The sequence below is a fragment of the Nymphalis io genome, chromosome 13 (assembly GCF_905147045.1).
Source record: "Nymphalis io chromosome 13, ilAglIoxx1.1, whole genome shotgun sequence".
Classification (NCBI taxonomy): Eukaryota; Metazoa; Arthropoda; class Insecta; order Lepidoptera; family Nymphalidae; genus Nymphalis; species Nymphalis io.
In genome coordinates, this window is record NC_065900.1 from 3,208,276 (window position 1) to 3,223,670 (window position 15,395).

The 15,395-nt window shown below is 30.8% G+C and overlaps 1 protein-coding gene across 1 annotated transcript in view; it reads left to right on the forward strand.

The window, feature by feature from the left end:
• Positions 1–921: 921 nt before the first annotated feature.
• LOC126772881 (uncharacterized) overlaps positions 922–15,395 on the forward strand; it is a 31,476-nt gene continuing 17,002 nt past the window's right edge. The window contains exon 1 of the mRNA XM_050493487.1: positions 922–976. The gene's annotated coding sequence lies outside the window, so the exon portion shown is untranslated. The remainder of the gene's footprint in view (positions 977–15,395) is intronic.

Sequence of the window (15,395 nt, forward strand, 5' to 3'; positions counted from 1 at the left end):
AGTTTAATTAAATGTTTTTTGTTGTCAAAGACAATCGAATGTTTTTTATGCGTTTCATCTATTACATATTTAAATAAATAAAAACATTTTTATCACGATCAATTATAATTTGCAAGGACGATTATGAATAACAAAAGCTGTTCATTAAGAAGAACATTAGTTTCAAGTAAAGGAAATAGGATTTCATTAAATATATTGTACCACTATTATATAAATTACTTACCACCCCAAATGCATGTATGAATGTTTGATGAATTATCTTAGTAACCTTGGATTGCTTGGGAATAATTGGGCTTGATTGATTTAATGGTGACTGTAACATTATCTGGAATAAAAAAAGTAGTAATGAGTTTAATGGGTGAACTTGTATATGTTTTCATTTGGCTATTGACAACGAATAAACTGATTTTTTTTAATTTAAATTTAGAATGCAACAATTTCGACAAATCTCTAATTTTTCGTGTCCCAAAGATTGATTCTGTTTTTTTACGTTAGTTTTACGTATGTAAGAATAAGACGTACGTGCATAATTAATAATATTCAAAATGTTTTAAATTTTAGCCAATAATTTATATTATTTGTCAATATTGTATAATGTTATAATTAAAAAAACAGACATACAAAACTTTAACTGTACTCGACACTCCATTTACAAAAAGCTATGATGTCAAAAATATTTTTTTTGTAAGCCTTTGCCATTAAAACAACAACTTTGTACCCGTGTAGACGTTTGTAACTAAATTTACAATTACGTAATATTCGTAAAGTCGTATTAGTTTTTTTACCATATTTAAATCAAATCAGAAGCACATTTAGCCACAGAAGTTATTAACGGTACTTGATTATGGCTACGCCTGCGTAGCTCCGCCCTAAGCCCGCCCTAGCTTACTATAAATGCGAGCGTCGCGGTCATACCAGAACTTGTTGCACTACGCGCTCCTAACTTTCAAATTCGCTCCCGATCGAACGTTACGAGGTAAGTTTTAAATTTAGCAAAAATTAAGAACCATTCTTAATTTCAAATATTTTATTAGGACTTTTTCTTTGAATTTCTCTTCGGGTTTTTTATAATATTCAACTTTTTTTAAATCGGCATATTTTTTTAAGACGAAAGCGTTAATCAAAATTGAGAATACAAATAGTCTTGGACGGAAATTTTGCACAAACATTTTTCACAAAATAATTAATAATAATGTTAAATTCTTAAAATCATAAATAAAAAAATCCAAATTAATTGTATTATAATTATAAATTAATTGGGTATTTCTTTCGCGGTTATAAAAAAAGATTAGTTGTCTTTATCGCTCTGACTTTTAGAACTCTTAGTTTTAAAAAAAAATTAAAACATAATAAATTAAAGACGAAAGAGTAAAAATCCAACAAAAAAATTATTGTAAATTTTAATTTGCTATCCTGTAAAAAACTATTAACATTATATTTAAAAAATATTGACTTATTTATATTTATTTATTTAGATGAATCAAAATCAAATAAATAATCAGCATAATTATTATTACTATAATTAATATTATACTAGCCAGCTAATTCATTCAAGTATATTCTTTACGAATTAACTAGATCAAATCTCCGTACAGGAATTTGAAACCAAAAGTTTACATTTATATATTTAATTATGAAAAAATTTAAGAAATTTAAATAAAGAAGTACAATGTTGCCAGTGTTTATAAATAAATTAATAAAATATCCTAATGGAGCAATAGTCACTAGCAACATATAAAGTAATGTCCCGTCCAGTTGCGGTATCATAGAAAATTAATTTCTTCATTCGCGTTACATGTAATGTTAAGCGTAGGCCAAATGACTTTCGCAAGTAACTTTTCCTTAGGGATTATAATGGCTACAATAACTTGATTATATTTTTTATAGTATTAAATTTTTGTATCGTATTCTAAAAAAATATATTCTGAAAATTGCGATTTCTATAACAATTGTTATATACTCATGGGATTTTCATAGACGTCACTTTAATCAAATTTTTTAAAAAAAATATTTACAATGAAAGTTTTTCGATTCGAATCAAGAATTCTCATAAATTAAAAAAGTTTTAAAAGACTTTTTTGGTAATAGGCAAAAATTACTGATTTGGCAAAACGAGTTGTTTTTAAAAACGAAAGCCTTATAAACTAAACAAAGTTCAAATTAAGAACTTCGTAGCGAGTTCGTAAAATATCATTATTAATACGGTCGAGGGAACTTATTTGTTAAAAGTCAAAGAATAAATTGTTGTACGAATATTATGTAAATTTTAATTTAAAATAAGGTAAAGGTTATATATTTTTTTTTAAATATTTGATTAAGCTGAGTAAGCAATTAATAAATACAATTTATATGTTTTTAAATCACTTAAAAAAAATAATTGAATCGGTATACCAATTTTGAAAGAAATTAGGAAAAAGTCACATGAACCAACTATTTTCTTATTCTTTGTAAATTGTTTCGAAAGTAATATTTACGAGTATTTTATTTGGATTTTTTTTTCTTTCGAAATCCTATTCAGCAAGAGAAAGAGTAGGTATAAAAGGTAGGTATCTATTTGCCAATAAGTAAAACAGTTATATATGAAAAGAAAAAAAAAACAGATTTCCATTATGTAGATTTTTTTATTATATTTCTGGAAGTTTCTTTAAAAACATTCCATATATTCTTATTTTGAAAATAAATCATATAATAAAAATGTTACAGAATAATGTCTGTTCAAAACAATATACAATATTTTATTATAATGATAAATGATATTCAAAATTAACAAATATATTTATTATTTATTCCAGCATATATTTCTAATATACTAGTATATAAAACTGCATATAGAGCTCTTTATAAACATTTATAATTTTATACTTTAAATAAAAGCTATTCTATTAAAGTATTATATGATCGACGTAAAAGAAAATAAGCTAAAGTATTTATATAAAATTTATCATAAAAATAACATTATCTTTAAACTTAAAATAAAATAATGATTTTTTGTATGTTATTTAAAATTATTAGTAAGACAGACCAATACATTTTTTATAGAAAATACTACAAAGCATTAAAATATTTATTATAAGTAAATTGTATGGAAGGCTACTCATTAATTCCTATCGGTATTTCCTGAAATATATCGTAATAAAAAAAAAAGTTTAAATAAAAGTTAAACATAAGTTTAAATAAAAACTGAAGAAATCAATTTATTAGATATATGTATAAGATAAGCCGATACAAGGTAGCATAATTTTTCATTTTTAAAATATTAATTGTAATTTTGTTGACTTATATTGGTAAAACTAACGAACTCATGTATGTACTGCCAATGATTCACATAATAACCTATAACAATATATTTAAACCGCATGTCAAAATGCAAAGCGTTTTCACTGCTGTACTCTTATCTACTCGAAGAGAACTCTTTGGCATAAAGCCGCTTTCATAACAGATAATATAAAAAAAAAAACAAACTTTTTCAAAGTTAGAATTTTTAAATTTTATAATTACTAGTCAATATGTATATGCAAATCGGTATAATCGCGTCGAGATAAGCTTGTTAATTTAAAAACGTCGATGTTAGATAAGATAACTTCGAATATATATTTTAATCAAAGTCGCATTAATATCTAAATCATATTTAGATCAAACCGAAGCTGATATAACACAAACACAGATTAATATCAAGATAAGTTATCGCTGTTAGAAGTGAACTAATATGTTTTATTATTTAGAATATAGTCCTTTACTAAAATAAGCGCACACTTACTTGATATTCATCTCTAGAAACGTATTCTTACGTAAACGCATTCGAAACTTACTTACTTTTACTGGTGGTAGGGCTTTGTGCAAGCTCGTCTGGGTAGGTACCACCAACTCATCAGATATTCTACCGCAAAACAGCAATACTTGGTATTGTTGTGTTCCGGTTTGAAGGGTGTGTGAGCCAGTGTAATTACAGGGACAAGGGACAGAACATCTTAGTACTCAAGGTTGGTGGCACATTGGTGATGTAAGCGATGGTTTACATTTCTTACAATGCCAATGTCTATGGGCGTTGGTGACCATTTATCATCAGGTTGCCCATATGCTCGTCCGCCTTCCTATTCTATATAAAAAAAAACTCGACTTGGCACTCTATCGATATATGAAAGTGATATGTAATCGATAACAGAAATAAATACCTAATAATATGTATGTATTCTCAGTAGAACCGAATTGACCCAACGAATAAAACGTTATCGCGGGTGCAAATCCAGGTATACACCATTGCATTTTCATCTTTAGATTATATAAAAAAGAAAACACTTATTAATTTCATGTTTCTTTAAAAGAAATGGATTCCCAGCAGTGGGCCGCTTAGTCCATTACTATGCTAGTTAATTTCATGTAATGAAAATTGCGTGTTGCTGTTTATAGTTTTCTCTCACGAAAACTATTTCGATATCTAGGAAATAAAATGTCATAATATGCGACCTCTTTTTGCGAGGGTATTAAATAGAACAAGGTATTATCCTGAGATTCTTACGTATATAGACAGATAATATCGTGAAAAATTACATTTTTTGTGTTTTCTTCTTAGTTCCTTTTAAGTCTTAATAATATATGAAGTGCACAAACTTTTGTTTTAAAGGTTAACCTGGCTTACATGCAGAGTTTATAACGGATTAACTAATAATTCTTATTTTACATTTGCACGATTATGACATATCGTTACAATATGAATAATAATTAAAAAGTAAATTTCTAAAATAAATTAAAATTAATTGAAATACAAACGTTCGTTCCATATTGAACGGAATTAGGAGATGAATTTTGAAAAATCCTACGATACAAAAGGAATTATCGTGCAAAATTTCATCCTGTCAGATACCTATACCAGTAGGGGGAGTTAAGTGATTACGCACTACTAGAGTGCGTAATCAGTTTATTTTTTCAGGTTTTATCAATTTGATAATGTTATGTATTATAGAAAGAAAATAAGAGTTTATTACTAAAATTAAGTATATTATATTGTCAAAGTATCTTACAGAACATCTTTGCAATAACATTACACGAATATATCGCAGTAACCGGAACGCTATTAGCAGTGTGACACTACAAGTCTCAAATGAGGATACTTTTACAAGTCCGAGTAAATGATTTCGTAGAATAGGAGATAATAGACCTGTGATTATCATGTAATCTAATTCGTACATCCTTAGTCTTGTGTTAACTTTAGATTCGTGACCACGATATCGCTTTTGATGACAAATAATTTATTTTTATTAATAAGCCATTCGACTTTTAATCTTTTCAAGATTTTAATATTAATAAAGCTCTTTGATTTATTTAAGACACATATTAATATATATATATATCTCATTTCACATCCTCAAAGTTGAAATTTACTTTATTTTACTTCATACTTTTATTGTACACCACAAAGAGAAATATACAAAACATGGATACAGCCTAAATAAAAGTAGCATACAATTTTGGCGACCTCATCGCCATAATAAATACTCATAAGATATGAGGTAGGTGGTGCTATAATAACTAATAATTCCGCTAAGAATTTCCAATAATTTCTTCGCGGATGTTAACGTTATACAAATAAACCTGTTCCAAATTACAGTTTTCTGGACTCAGAAGTCACGGCTGTGCATCGATAAACAGTCAGAACAAAAGATTTCATATAGATTTATTATAAACATTTCCAATAAACGTTATTCAATATATACTAATATGATAAACGCGAAAGTAACTTTTGTCTGTTTGTTAAGCTTTCATAGATAAACTACTGAACTAATCGTGATGAAGTTTGATATGAAACTTTGTTTTTAAACCTAACATCCTCCTAAAATGCGAGCGAACCGCGATCGAAAACTAATTTTACATAATTGCGATTTGTACTTATAGAAATGATGAACATCTTAACTTTTACAGTATGTCATTTCCTGCCTTTACCAACCGTACATACGATGGGTTTAACGAACCAATATGAAGGTCTTATTGCTTCAGTGAGCATCAAAAGTAACTCCTTTTTTGTATTAAAAGGATAAAAGATTGTGACCCAATAGTTTGAAGTCAAATAACTAATGACTTATTAATTCCTTGTAATCTAGAATATATTACGTAACGAATTCAATAAATGCTTTAAGATTTTATTAGATAAGCCCTTGAATGTATACATATTTTTAATTTAAATTAAATACACCACCTGTTATATTATGTACCATAAACAGTACATATTAATATATATTTATTAATAACATAAAAATAATAATAAATTTTTAATTTGACTACCTCGTTGGTCTAGTGGCTTGATGTTAGGCCACAGACCCGGAGGTCCTGGGCTCAAAGTCTGTTTTGGAAAGCAAGTAAAGCCGTTGGTCCTGCGCTTGAACTCTTTCCGGTCGTGTCGGATTGCCGTCCCATCGGATTATGAGAGTTAGGGAATAGAGAGTGCACCTGTGTTTGCGCACACACTTGTGCACTATAATATCTCCTGCGTAGTTGGCTAATCTCTCTTGAGATTGGTCGCCGTAGCCGAAATCGGTCTGGAGGACATTATTATTATAATTATTAATAACATAATAATATTTAACTTAGTAGTGAAAACCACTTGATTTCCAGTTTCGATAACTTAGTCGATATCGAAATCGAAATTTTATGCACGATTCCATAATTATGCCGCAGAGTATTCAAGATCAATGGTATCATGACAATACTGGTGTACTAAGTTATTTATTAGTGTTTACTCCTTCTTTGATTGGAGAAGGTTATAGTGTAACAAATATGTGTTATACTAATATATACATTGAAACTGTGTACTACCTTCTTTTTCTTCTTAATAAATAATAAAAAATGTTTGTCCTTTATGATTTCCTAAATCATACGATTGTCATGAAACTTTGGTGAAGTGTTCTAAGTAAACCAGTGATGGTCTTAGTCTGATTTTATTAAGTGTATTGTAAAAATTAAGTGATTTTTGATTAATTCTAGTTATATTCCGTTAAAGCTCTTAACTTTGATTGTTTTTTAAGAATGGAAATAAAAATCGTATAACTTTTTTTTATTCAAAAGTAATGACACCATAATAAATAGGCAATCTATCAATATTATTTTGCCCTAAAAATCACAAACAATTTTTATTCAACATTTATTAATATAATCATAAATATAATTGGTATCGCGAGCAAATCGTAATTATAAGTAAAGATTTTGTTTGAAGATTAAAAATAAATATCGGGAAACAATGAATGCTACAAATCGTGTTTATGAAACGAAGGGAGTACGAATGTAAAACAAAAGGTGAGCCGCAAATCCTTTGGAGTATAATTAAACCATTAATTCATGTATGGAAAAGATTTGAAATTCCTTTCAAAACTTTGTTATGTCGAATCTATAGAAAAAAATAAAATTGACGTGTTTGTCTGTGATGTCAAAACAACTTTATTTTTAATTTTTTCTGTCTGTTTGTTCGGGTTAATCTTCAAAGATTTAACAATTTTACAAACGCATATTAACATAGCAAGTACTCTAAGGTACCTTTGAGTTAATCAAATTAAAGAGAGTAACCTCACCTTTCAATCTGTAATACAACAATACTAAGTAGCGGTAAAATATCTGATGAGTAGGTGGTACAGACGGGATTGCAGAAAGCCCTACCACCTTATATAAATATTGTACGAAGGTAATTAGACTTTTCTGACGTAAAGTTACAGAAACGCTTTTATAAGTCTTAAGGGTGTTTGTGTTTATGGACTCTCGATATAGTATTTTAATAAGGAGCGCCGAAGGTCGGTACTACTTTTCTACGACGACGGTAGATTTGAATTTGGTGAATTACATTATGTACAATGCAAGAACACATAAGACACATATGTATGTGTCTTATATCAAGTAGACACAATATATCAAGTAGCAGTAATTATAATCAGAAACAAATTACCGGGTAATTTATGTTCTTAATTTTTATTGTGATTAATTCAAATATTATTGCGACAAACAAATGAAAATCTTTTTATTCATGGGAATTCATTTATTTTGTATTCATTATTATAACATGAAAAACTATAATAAACGCATATAGTGACTTACTTTACTAAGGATAAATCTTGATACTTTAAATGCACGCAATTGTTCGCATCATAAGTAACATAATATATAACGGCGAATGCAATACTTCGAACCCTCTTGTTTCTGTCACGTGTCGAGCTCAAGATAACATAGGAATTCTTGATTTGTGATTGTCTAAAATTTTGACAACGGCTATGTATTAAATTATAATAAAAACATTTTGAAATTGGAATTCGGTTTCAATCCAATCAATACAGTCCAGACAACACCAATATTTGTAAATGAAAACAAATGCTCCTATTTTCACTATTCTCGAAATTATTTGTATTGACAGTTTGACCGTTTTTTATGATAAAAAGAACAAAATATACCCTAAATATAATAAAAATAAACGAATTTATGTCAAATAAATCCACATAAAATGTAAACAAATATGAATATATGAAGTGAAATTGATAATGTTCGCGATCACCGCTCCACCTAACCCCATGTCTCCACGGGTCAGAATGGATGATATTATATTTTCATAAGAATAAATAATACAAAAAATATCCCAATCCTGTCCAATTGATACGTACCCTCGAGAGACAACGGGATTTACAATTTTCATCTCATATTGATATGTCATTGGGGTTTTTTATTATTTACATATATGGTCGCTTAATAGATAGTTATTGCGATCGTGACTTCAAAGGACCAAAAATTCGAAAAATAACGTTTATTTAATTTGATATTATGCATTATACACCAAACTGACAGTGATTGTATAAAGAAATGTATTAATAAAATTGATGTTAAAGTTGTAATAGTTAAGAAAAAGTCGTTATGGAAATCAATTAATATTTTTGCTAGAAAGTTATATTTCTTATAATACTTTATTCACAATAACAAATATTTTTGAAAATGTAATTGAACAATTTCAATTACTGCATCGGTCGATGATTTTTATAACACATGCAACAATAATAAAGATATTTTTGAGTAACTTTATATTAAATATCTCGAGAAGGAAATTTCAAATTATGTTTACAGGTGTCTGACGTAATATCTCGACTAAAATATGGATTATATGGAGTTTTGATTTGCTCAAGTCTAGGTTTGTATCAATTCTACTAATCTATAACGATTACGTTACGTTCCCGATTCAATTCCAAGACAACTTTGACTATTCTATATTTATTCGGATTGGAACCAAACCGATATGATGTTAACATATAACGTTATATCAAAACCAAACTTAAGGGTTAACTTTTATCCCAATAGTCAAAAATTAAATGAAAGTGTAGGAAAACGGATAAACGGCAACGATGAAACTTCGATTCAATTGCGTATAGAGTGACAATTTTTTAGTAGAATTTACCGCCTGGATTAATAAATGGCTAAAATGATTGCGTAGAAAGGAAATATTACTTTGCTATTTTTCTTGCAATTGAAAATCTGACGTTTGAGTACCTGATCACGTACAAACTTTATGGTCTATTTGACAGTGGAAAGCATGACACGACACGCATTGAATGATTATAATGATGACGTACGTACGCTGTTTTTGTAACTACCTCTAAATCTGTCAGTATCGTTCTTTCGATGTATGTTACGCTGCCATATTTTTAACCCTAGCTAGCTACAGAGTAAAACTTAGCAGAAAAGCTCAATTATTATTGATGCTACCCTAGATTTGAATTTAGAATCTCAGGGTTTGTAGTTATATGCGCTAGCCACTCGCTCAACGAGGATATTCAGAAACTTGTTTAAACTAGAATACTTAAACGAATGGATTTTCTTATGTGATACTTTTAAAGGGTAGTGAACAAGGATTTTATTAATTTTCGAGTTGCAGTTGTAAGTGTAATCATATACACATGAGTTGTGATTACTGATAATTCGATTTCATGATCCTTCTTCATTCGTAAGGTATTTGTTTATTCGCCAAAGAGCTCGCCGAGCTCGGGGTGAACATCGTCGTCTATAAGATCTGCGAGTTGGGCCTTCGGATAGCGTCCCATAGACGGAGGCGCTATGGTTCCATAAACTGCCAAGGAGCAGGGAACCGCCCGATTCGCACATCCGTGTTGGTGACTTAAACGTCCAAGTGGCTAGGTACATGAAATACCTGGGCCTTACCCTGGACGGTAGCTGGGGCTTTGAAGAGCACTTCGAGTGCCTAGCCTCCCGGATCGAGAAGGTAGCGGGTGCCATGCACAGAGTGCTGCCTAATCTTGGGGGACCGAGGGAGGAAGTTCACTGTCTCTATGCCGGTGTCGTGCATTCTATGGCCCTCTACGGGGCACCCGTTTGGTCTCACAGGCTATAGGGCGTCCGCCGCTGCAGGACTAAGATCCAAAGTTCGCAGCGGAGAGTGGCCATCCGCATAGTGCGGGGATGTCACACGATATCCTACGAGGCGGCAACCAAGCCAAGCGGCAAGCGGTAAGCGCGCTTTCCGCCCTTGGATATTCTGGCGGATATGGATGCGAGGGTCTACCAGCAGACCCGCATCTTGACAGTGAAAAGACAGTGAAAGCGCGCCCACTTCGAGTGCGCTCGAGGCGTTGAAGCGGCAGGAACACCGGAGGGCTCTTGCGACGTGGCGCGACCGTCTCTGTGAAGAACGGTACGCACGCAAACGCATCGTTGGAGCGATCCTGCCAGCCTTCGAAGCTTGGATGAGACGAAAGCGACGAGTCACCTTCCGACTTACGCAGGTAATGAACGGTCACGGTTGTTTTGGAGAATACCTGTGTGAGATCGGACGCGAATCGACGGCGATGTGTCACCACTGTGGCGCGAACCGGGACACCGCTCAGTATACGTTACCATATTATTTCCAAAGGTTGGTGGCACATTTAAGCGATGGTTTACATTTCTTACAATGCCAATGTCTATGGGCGTTGGTGACCACTTACCATCAGTGGACCCATACGCTCGTCCTACCTATCTACCTATTCTATCGTGAATCACTCCGCCCATTGTAAGCCGTATAAAAAAACGTTCAGTTTAAATTTATTACGTTCAGATAGACAGTATTTATAAATAAATATATTGTAATTAATTTGTACGCTTCTTTAATTTTTAAAATCTTTTCAATATATTTTCATAAAAATCATATTTTGATTATCAGTAAAAGTAATTAATCCAAGGATTAGTCAATACAATACGAACGTTACTAATCTTTCATTAAAAGGTACAAAGACACAAATTTACATTACAAAAAACCAAATCGACAATTTCACTTTTGCTCATTGACATTAGCACTGAGAAAAAAAAAACAAACCAATCTAGCACCTAGCTAGGCACTTGCATTTAATTGATGGCTTTCCCAAAGCTTTGTGTTATAAGTGACACATTAGATCAATATCCACGGTCAATTTAACTGTGCGGGTATTTTGCATACTAAAGGATAACTTCATTTGATCATGTACATAAATTATATATTCACGCAATGAAATACATGGTGAGATGTCTTATATAAAATATGAGAAAATTATGAGTGTTGAGGGGTACGGTCTTATGTCATAGGTAAAAAATAATGTCCTCCAGACCGATTTAAGCCACGGCGGCCAATCTCACGAGAGCCAACTGCGCAGGTTATATTATAGTGCACAAGTGTGTGCGCAAACACATGTGCACTCTCTATTCCCTAACTCTCATAATCCGATGGATTGGCAATCCAACACGACCGGAAAGAGTTCAGGCGCAGGACCAACGGCTTTACGTGCTTTCCGAGGCATGAGTGTACATACTTCCAACTTTCAGATTCCGAGCTGGTACTGAGAATTTTGGACAGAATACTAAATTAATTTTTATGGGTCTGACCTGAGATTTGATCCCAGGACGTCCCGGTAGCGGTCTTACATTTAGACACTAGACGAACGAGGCAGTATTTAGCCGTTAGTGTGTAACATTCATACAATGTTACTTTTGCATTTATAATATTAGTATCGATTTATACGTTTCATAAGCTTGGAATCTCTCTTTTTAAGAGTCTCTCTTATCGAGATTATCTCCCCATCCCGAATAACATTATTCAATTATAAATAATTTATAATTGAATAATATTGAATATGGTGAAGTTTAAACATTATAAAATTTGGTTTTTATTATCATACCATTTAACATTACTCATAATATATTCTTTATTATATTTTAAGCTTTAAAGATATTGGTAATTCTAAAATTCAAACAGAAACAAAATTCTACGTTTATCTAACAGACTTTACCTATTGAGTTTGTCTTTATAAAAAAAATATATCATAAAACCCGCTCGAATCGTATTTAAAAAAGTGTTCAAAATAAAAAATGCAATTAAAAAGTTTTTAATTTTATTAAAGTTTTAATTTTAGTTACTTTAACATTCAATATAAAAATTGTAGTTATTTGTATATATTACAAAAGCCGTAATTCACAATCCTGCGATTTGTTTTTGACGGCTTATAACATAATGCCCTTCATATGCACGGGCAGCTAGCTTATGTATACATAACTATATGTACATAAATATTATAATATAATAAATAAGAATTAAAAGAGAACTCTTTAAAAAAACCTGAACGATGTAATCTCCGGTACATGTGTACTGCGTTATTACGCATGCTTCTTATTACATTTTTCGAACTATTTAGTATACGATCTCTAAAGGTTATCCAAACTGCAAAGAGTTAATGACATTATTATTGAAAGAAAATGCTCAAAACTAATATGATATTTAGAAAAGGTGATTTAAAGTAATTGTCAGTTTTTAAGTTGATTACTTATTCATGTAATAGGCCATTTATCCATTACGCTTATAGCACTTGAAGTTTTAAAACGTGAGAGCTGAAGGTACCGTTCTGTGTATAGTAACTTAAAATGTTTATAGACGTAACAAATTCAAAAAGTTTAAAAACGCGACATAACACCTTCAACCACTTTGTCTTCATTTATTTTTGATAAATAATGAATGACTAACAAAATAGATTAAAAGTTTTTTTCCAACAATGGTTTTAAAAACATTCGCGGAAATTCAGAAAAACAAAAAAAGTAATTAAAAAAAATGTATTAGCTATTAACTGAACCGGTTAATATAAAATTAAGTACAATTAAACATTTTCAAGCGAAAACCGACGAAGCATATGAATTAGTGGAATTATTAAATAAATATACGACGAGTTAAAAGAGAACTCTTTAAATAAACCTTCGTTCAAAAAGGTATAAGTTAATTAGTTACAATTTAGATCAGACAGTTAACGTGGGATTAGTGACGTAACCAAGCATGGTATTTTACTCAAATCAAGTCGATTAATCGACTTACTTGATGGTAGGACTTTGTTCAAGTCCATTTGGGTAAGTACCACCCACATATCACATTTTCTACTGTCAAACAGTCACACTTATTATTAAGTAAGTCAGTATAACTACAGGCAAAAGGGACGTAACATCTTAGTTCCCAAGGTTAATAGTATATTGTCGATTTAAGAGATACATAATATTTCTTGTTAAATGATCCAGAAATCGTGGCACTCTAGCCATCATTTCTGGATCATTTAACAGTCTACCTCTTTTAAAGCCTAATTGTGCTAACTTTCAAAACGATTTTTAATCATTTGCGAATTTGGCTATTCGTCATCTTTATTTGTAAAAACAAATGAAAATCACACAATATATGCTTAAATATTAGTTTTTGCAAAATATATTTAGCACAGTAGCTTTAAGAGCAGTACTTAAAATTTTCTAAGACGAAAAGTTAAATTTTATTAATTTCCTATGTAAAATGTTATAAAATTAGAAAATATTATTTATAATATGTGAAAACATTTACATACAAAAATAAAATTTAATCGAATACAAGCTATATGTAGAATAATCGTTACATCACTTTAGTGTAGCATCAATTAATTAGCAGAAGGAAACACTATGCTTTGAAGATTAAAGTCTTTTACAGATGCAATTCAAACAAGCGTATCGAGGTTTTATATGTCGTTAAATGAGATAATTGTGTAACAACTTTGATTTTATCTAGTACTTGTTATAAGGTGTTCTTAAAAATATTATAAATTGAAAAGTGTGTTCAAGATGCTTTTACATCTTAAATACTTAACCGATCATCATTAAAATTTGCGTCCAGGGTACAGAAAATGGCATAGAGTTTTTTATGTTATAGGTAGGCGGACAGACAAATGGGCTACCAGATGTTAATTGATAACCACCGCCCATAGACATTGGCGATGTAAGAAATATTAACCTTTCCTCACATCGCTAATGCGCCACCACCGTGGGAACGAAGATTTTATGTCCCTTGTGCCTGTAGTTCCACTGGCTCACTCATCCTTCAAACCAGAACGCAACAATTCTAAGTATTGCTGTTTAGCGGTAGAATATCTGATGAGTGGGACCTAACACCTCACACACAAGACAGTATAATAAATTCAGTTTTATTATACTGTCTGGTTTCGTTAGAACAACGACTAGTGGGCTTTTCTAGTTTATATATAAAATAAATATTTGTTTGTATTTCGAAATCCAATAATGTTACAAGTCCTTTGTAGCAGTAATCGCTACCCAATTACTTGCGGTTTAAAAAATAACTTTTATTAATATGAAAAAGTTTGACGTTTCATACGGTGTAATCCAAAGTCAAACGAAACTTCAGCTTGGACATTATACAATAGGGGTTTTTGACAAACTGAGTACAGATTAATTTTTGAAATATAATCTTAATGATATCGATTACTTTTCAAAGTTTAACTTTAACTTATAAGTTTTACGAAAGGTTTTAATGATCCGTGTCCGATTTTTTTTGGTATCTCTAAGATCTGAAGTCATTGTAAAGAAATCTGCAGATTCGTAATTGATTGATTTGATTGGTTGAAACTTTACTTTTATAATATCTTTGACTAGTGATTGGACAATTTCTGTTTCTTAGTATTAAGTGATACAATAAATGTTGTCACTATTGGAAGTCGAACAGAACTAACTTTGAGTCCCAAGCGTGAGGCAATTTATCTCAAATTTGTTCGTAAAAATTGAAGTTACGACTCCTAAATCTCCACTACTGAGCAAAGTCCTCTTCTCTTCTCAAGATAAAGGTTTGGAGGTTATTTTATTGCTCCAGAGCAAAATAGTAGATATACATGTGGCAGATTCGTATATGATATATTGATGTTTTTCATAACCGTTAAATTACGGTATATATTTATTTGCAACACCATCGGAATATTCACAAAAATAAAGTAATCGAAAATACACAGACCGATACATTTTGATACAGCACTACAGTTACGCTTTAATATTTGATATAATGGTGTTGTAACGCTATAAAATAAAACGAAATCTACACTCTTCAAATTAAGTATTGAAATCTTAAGATA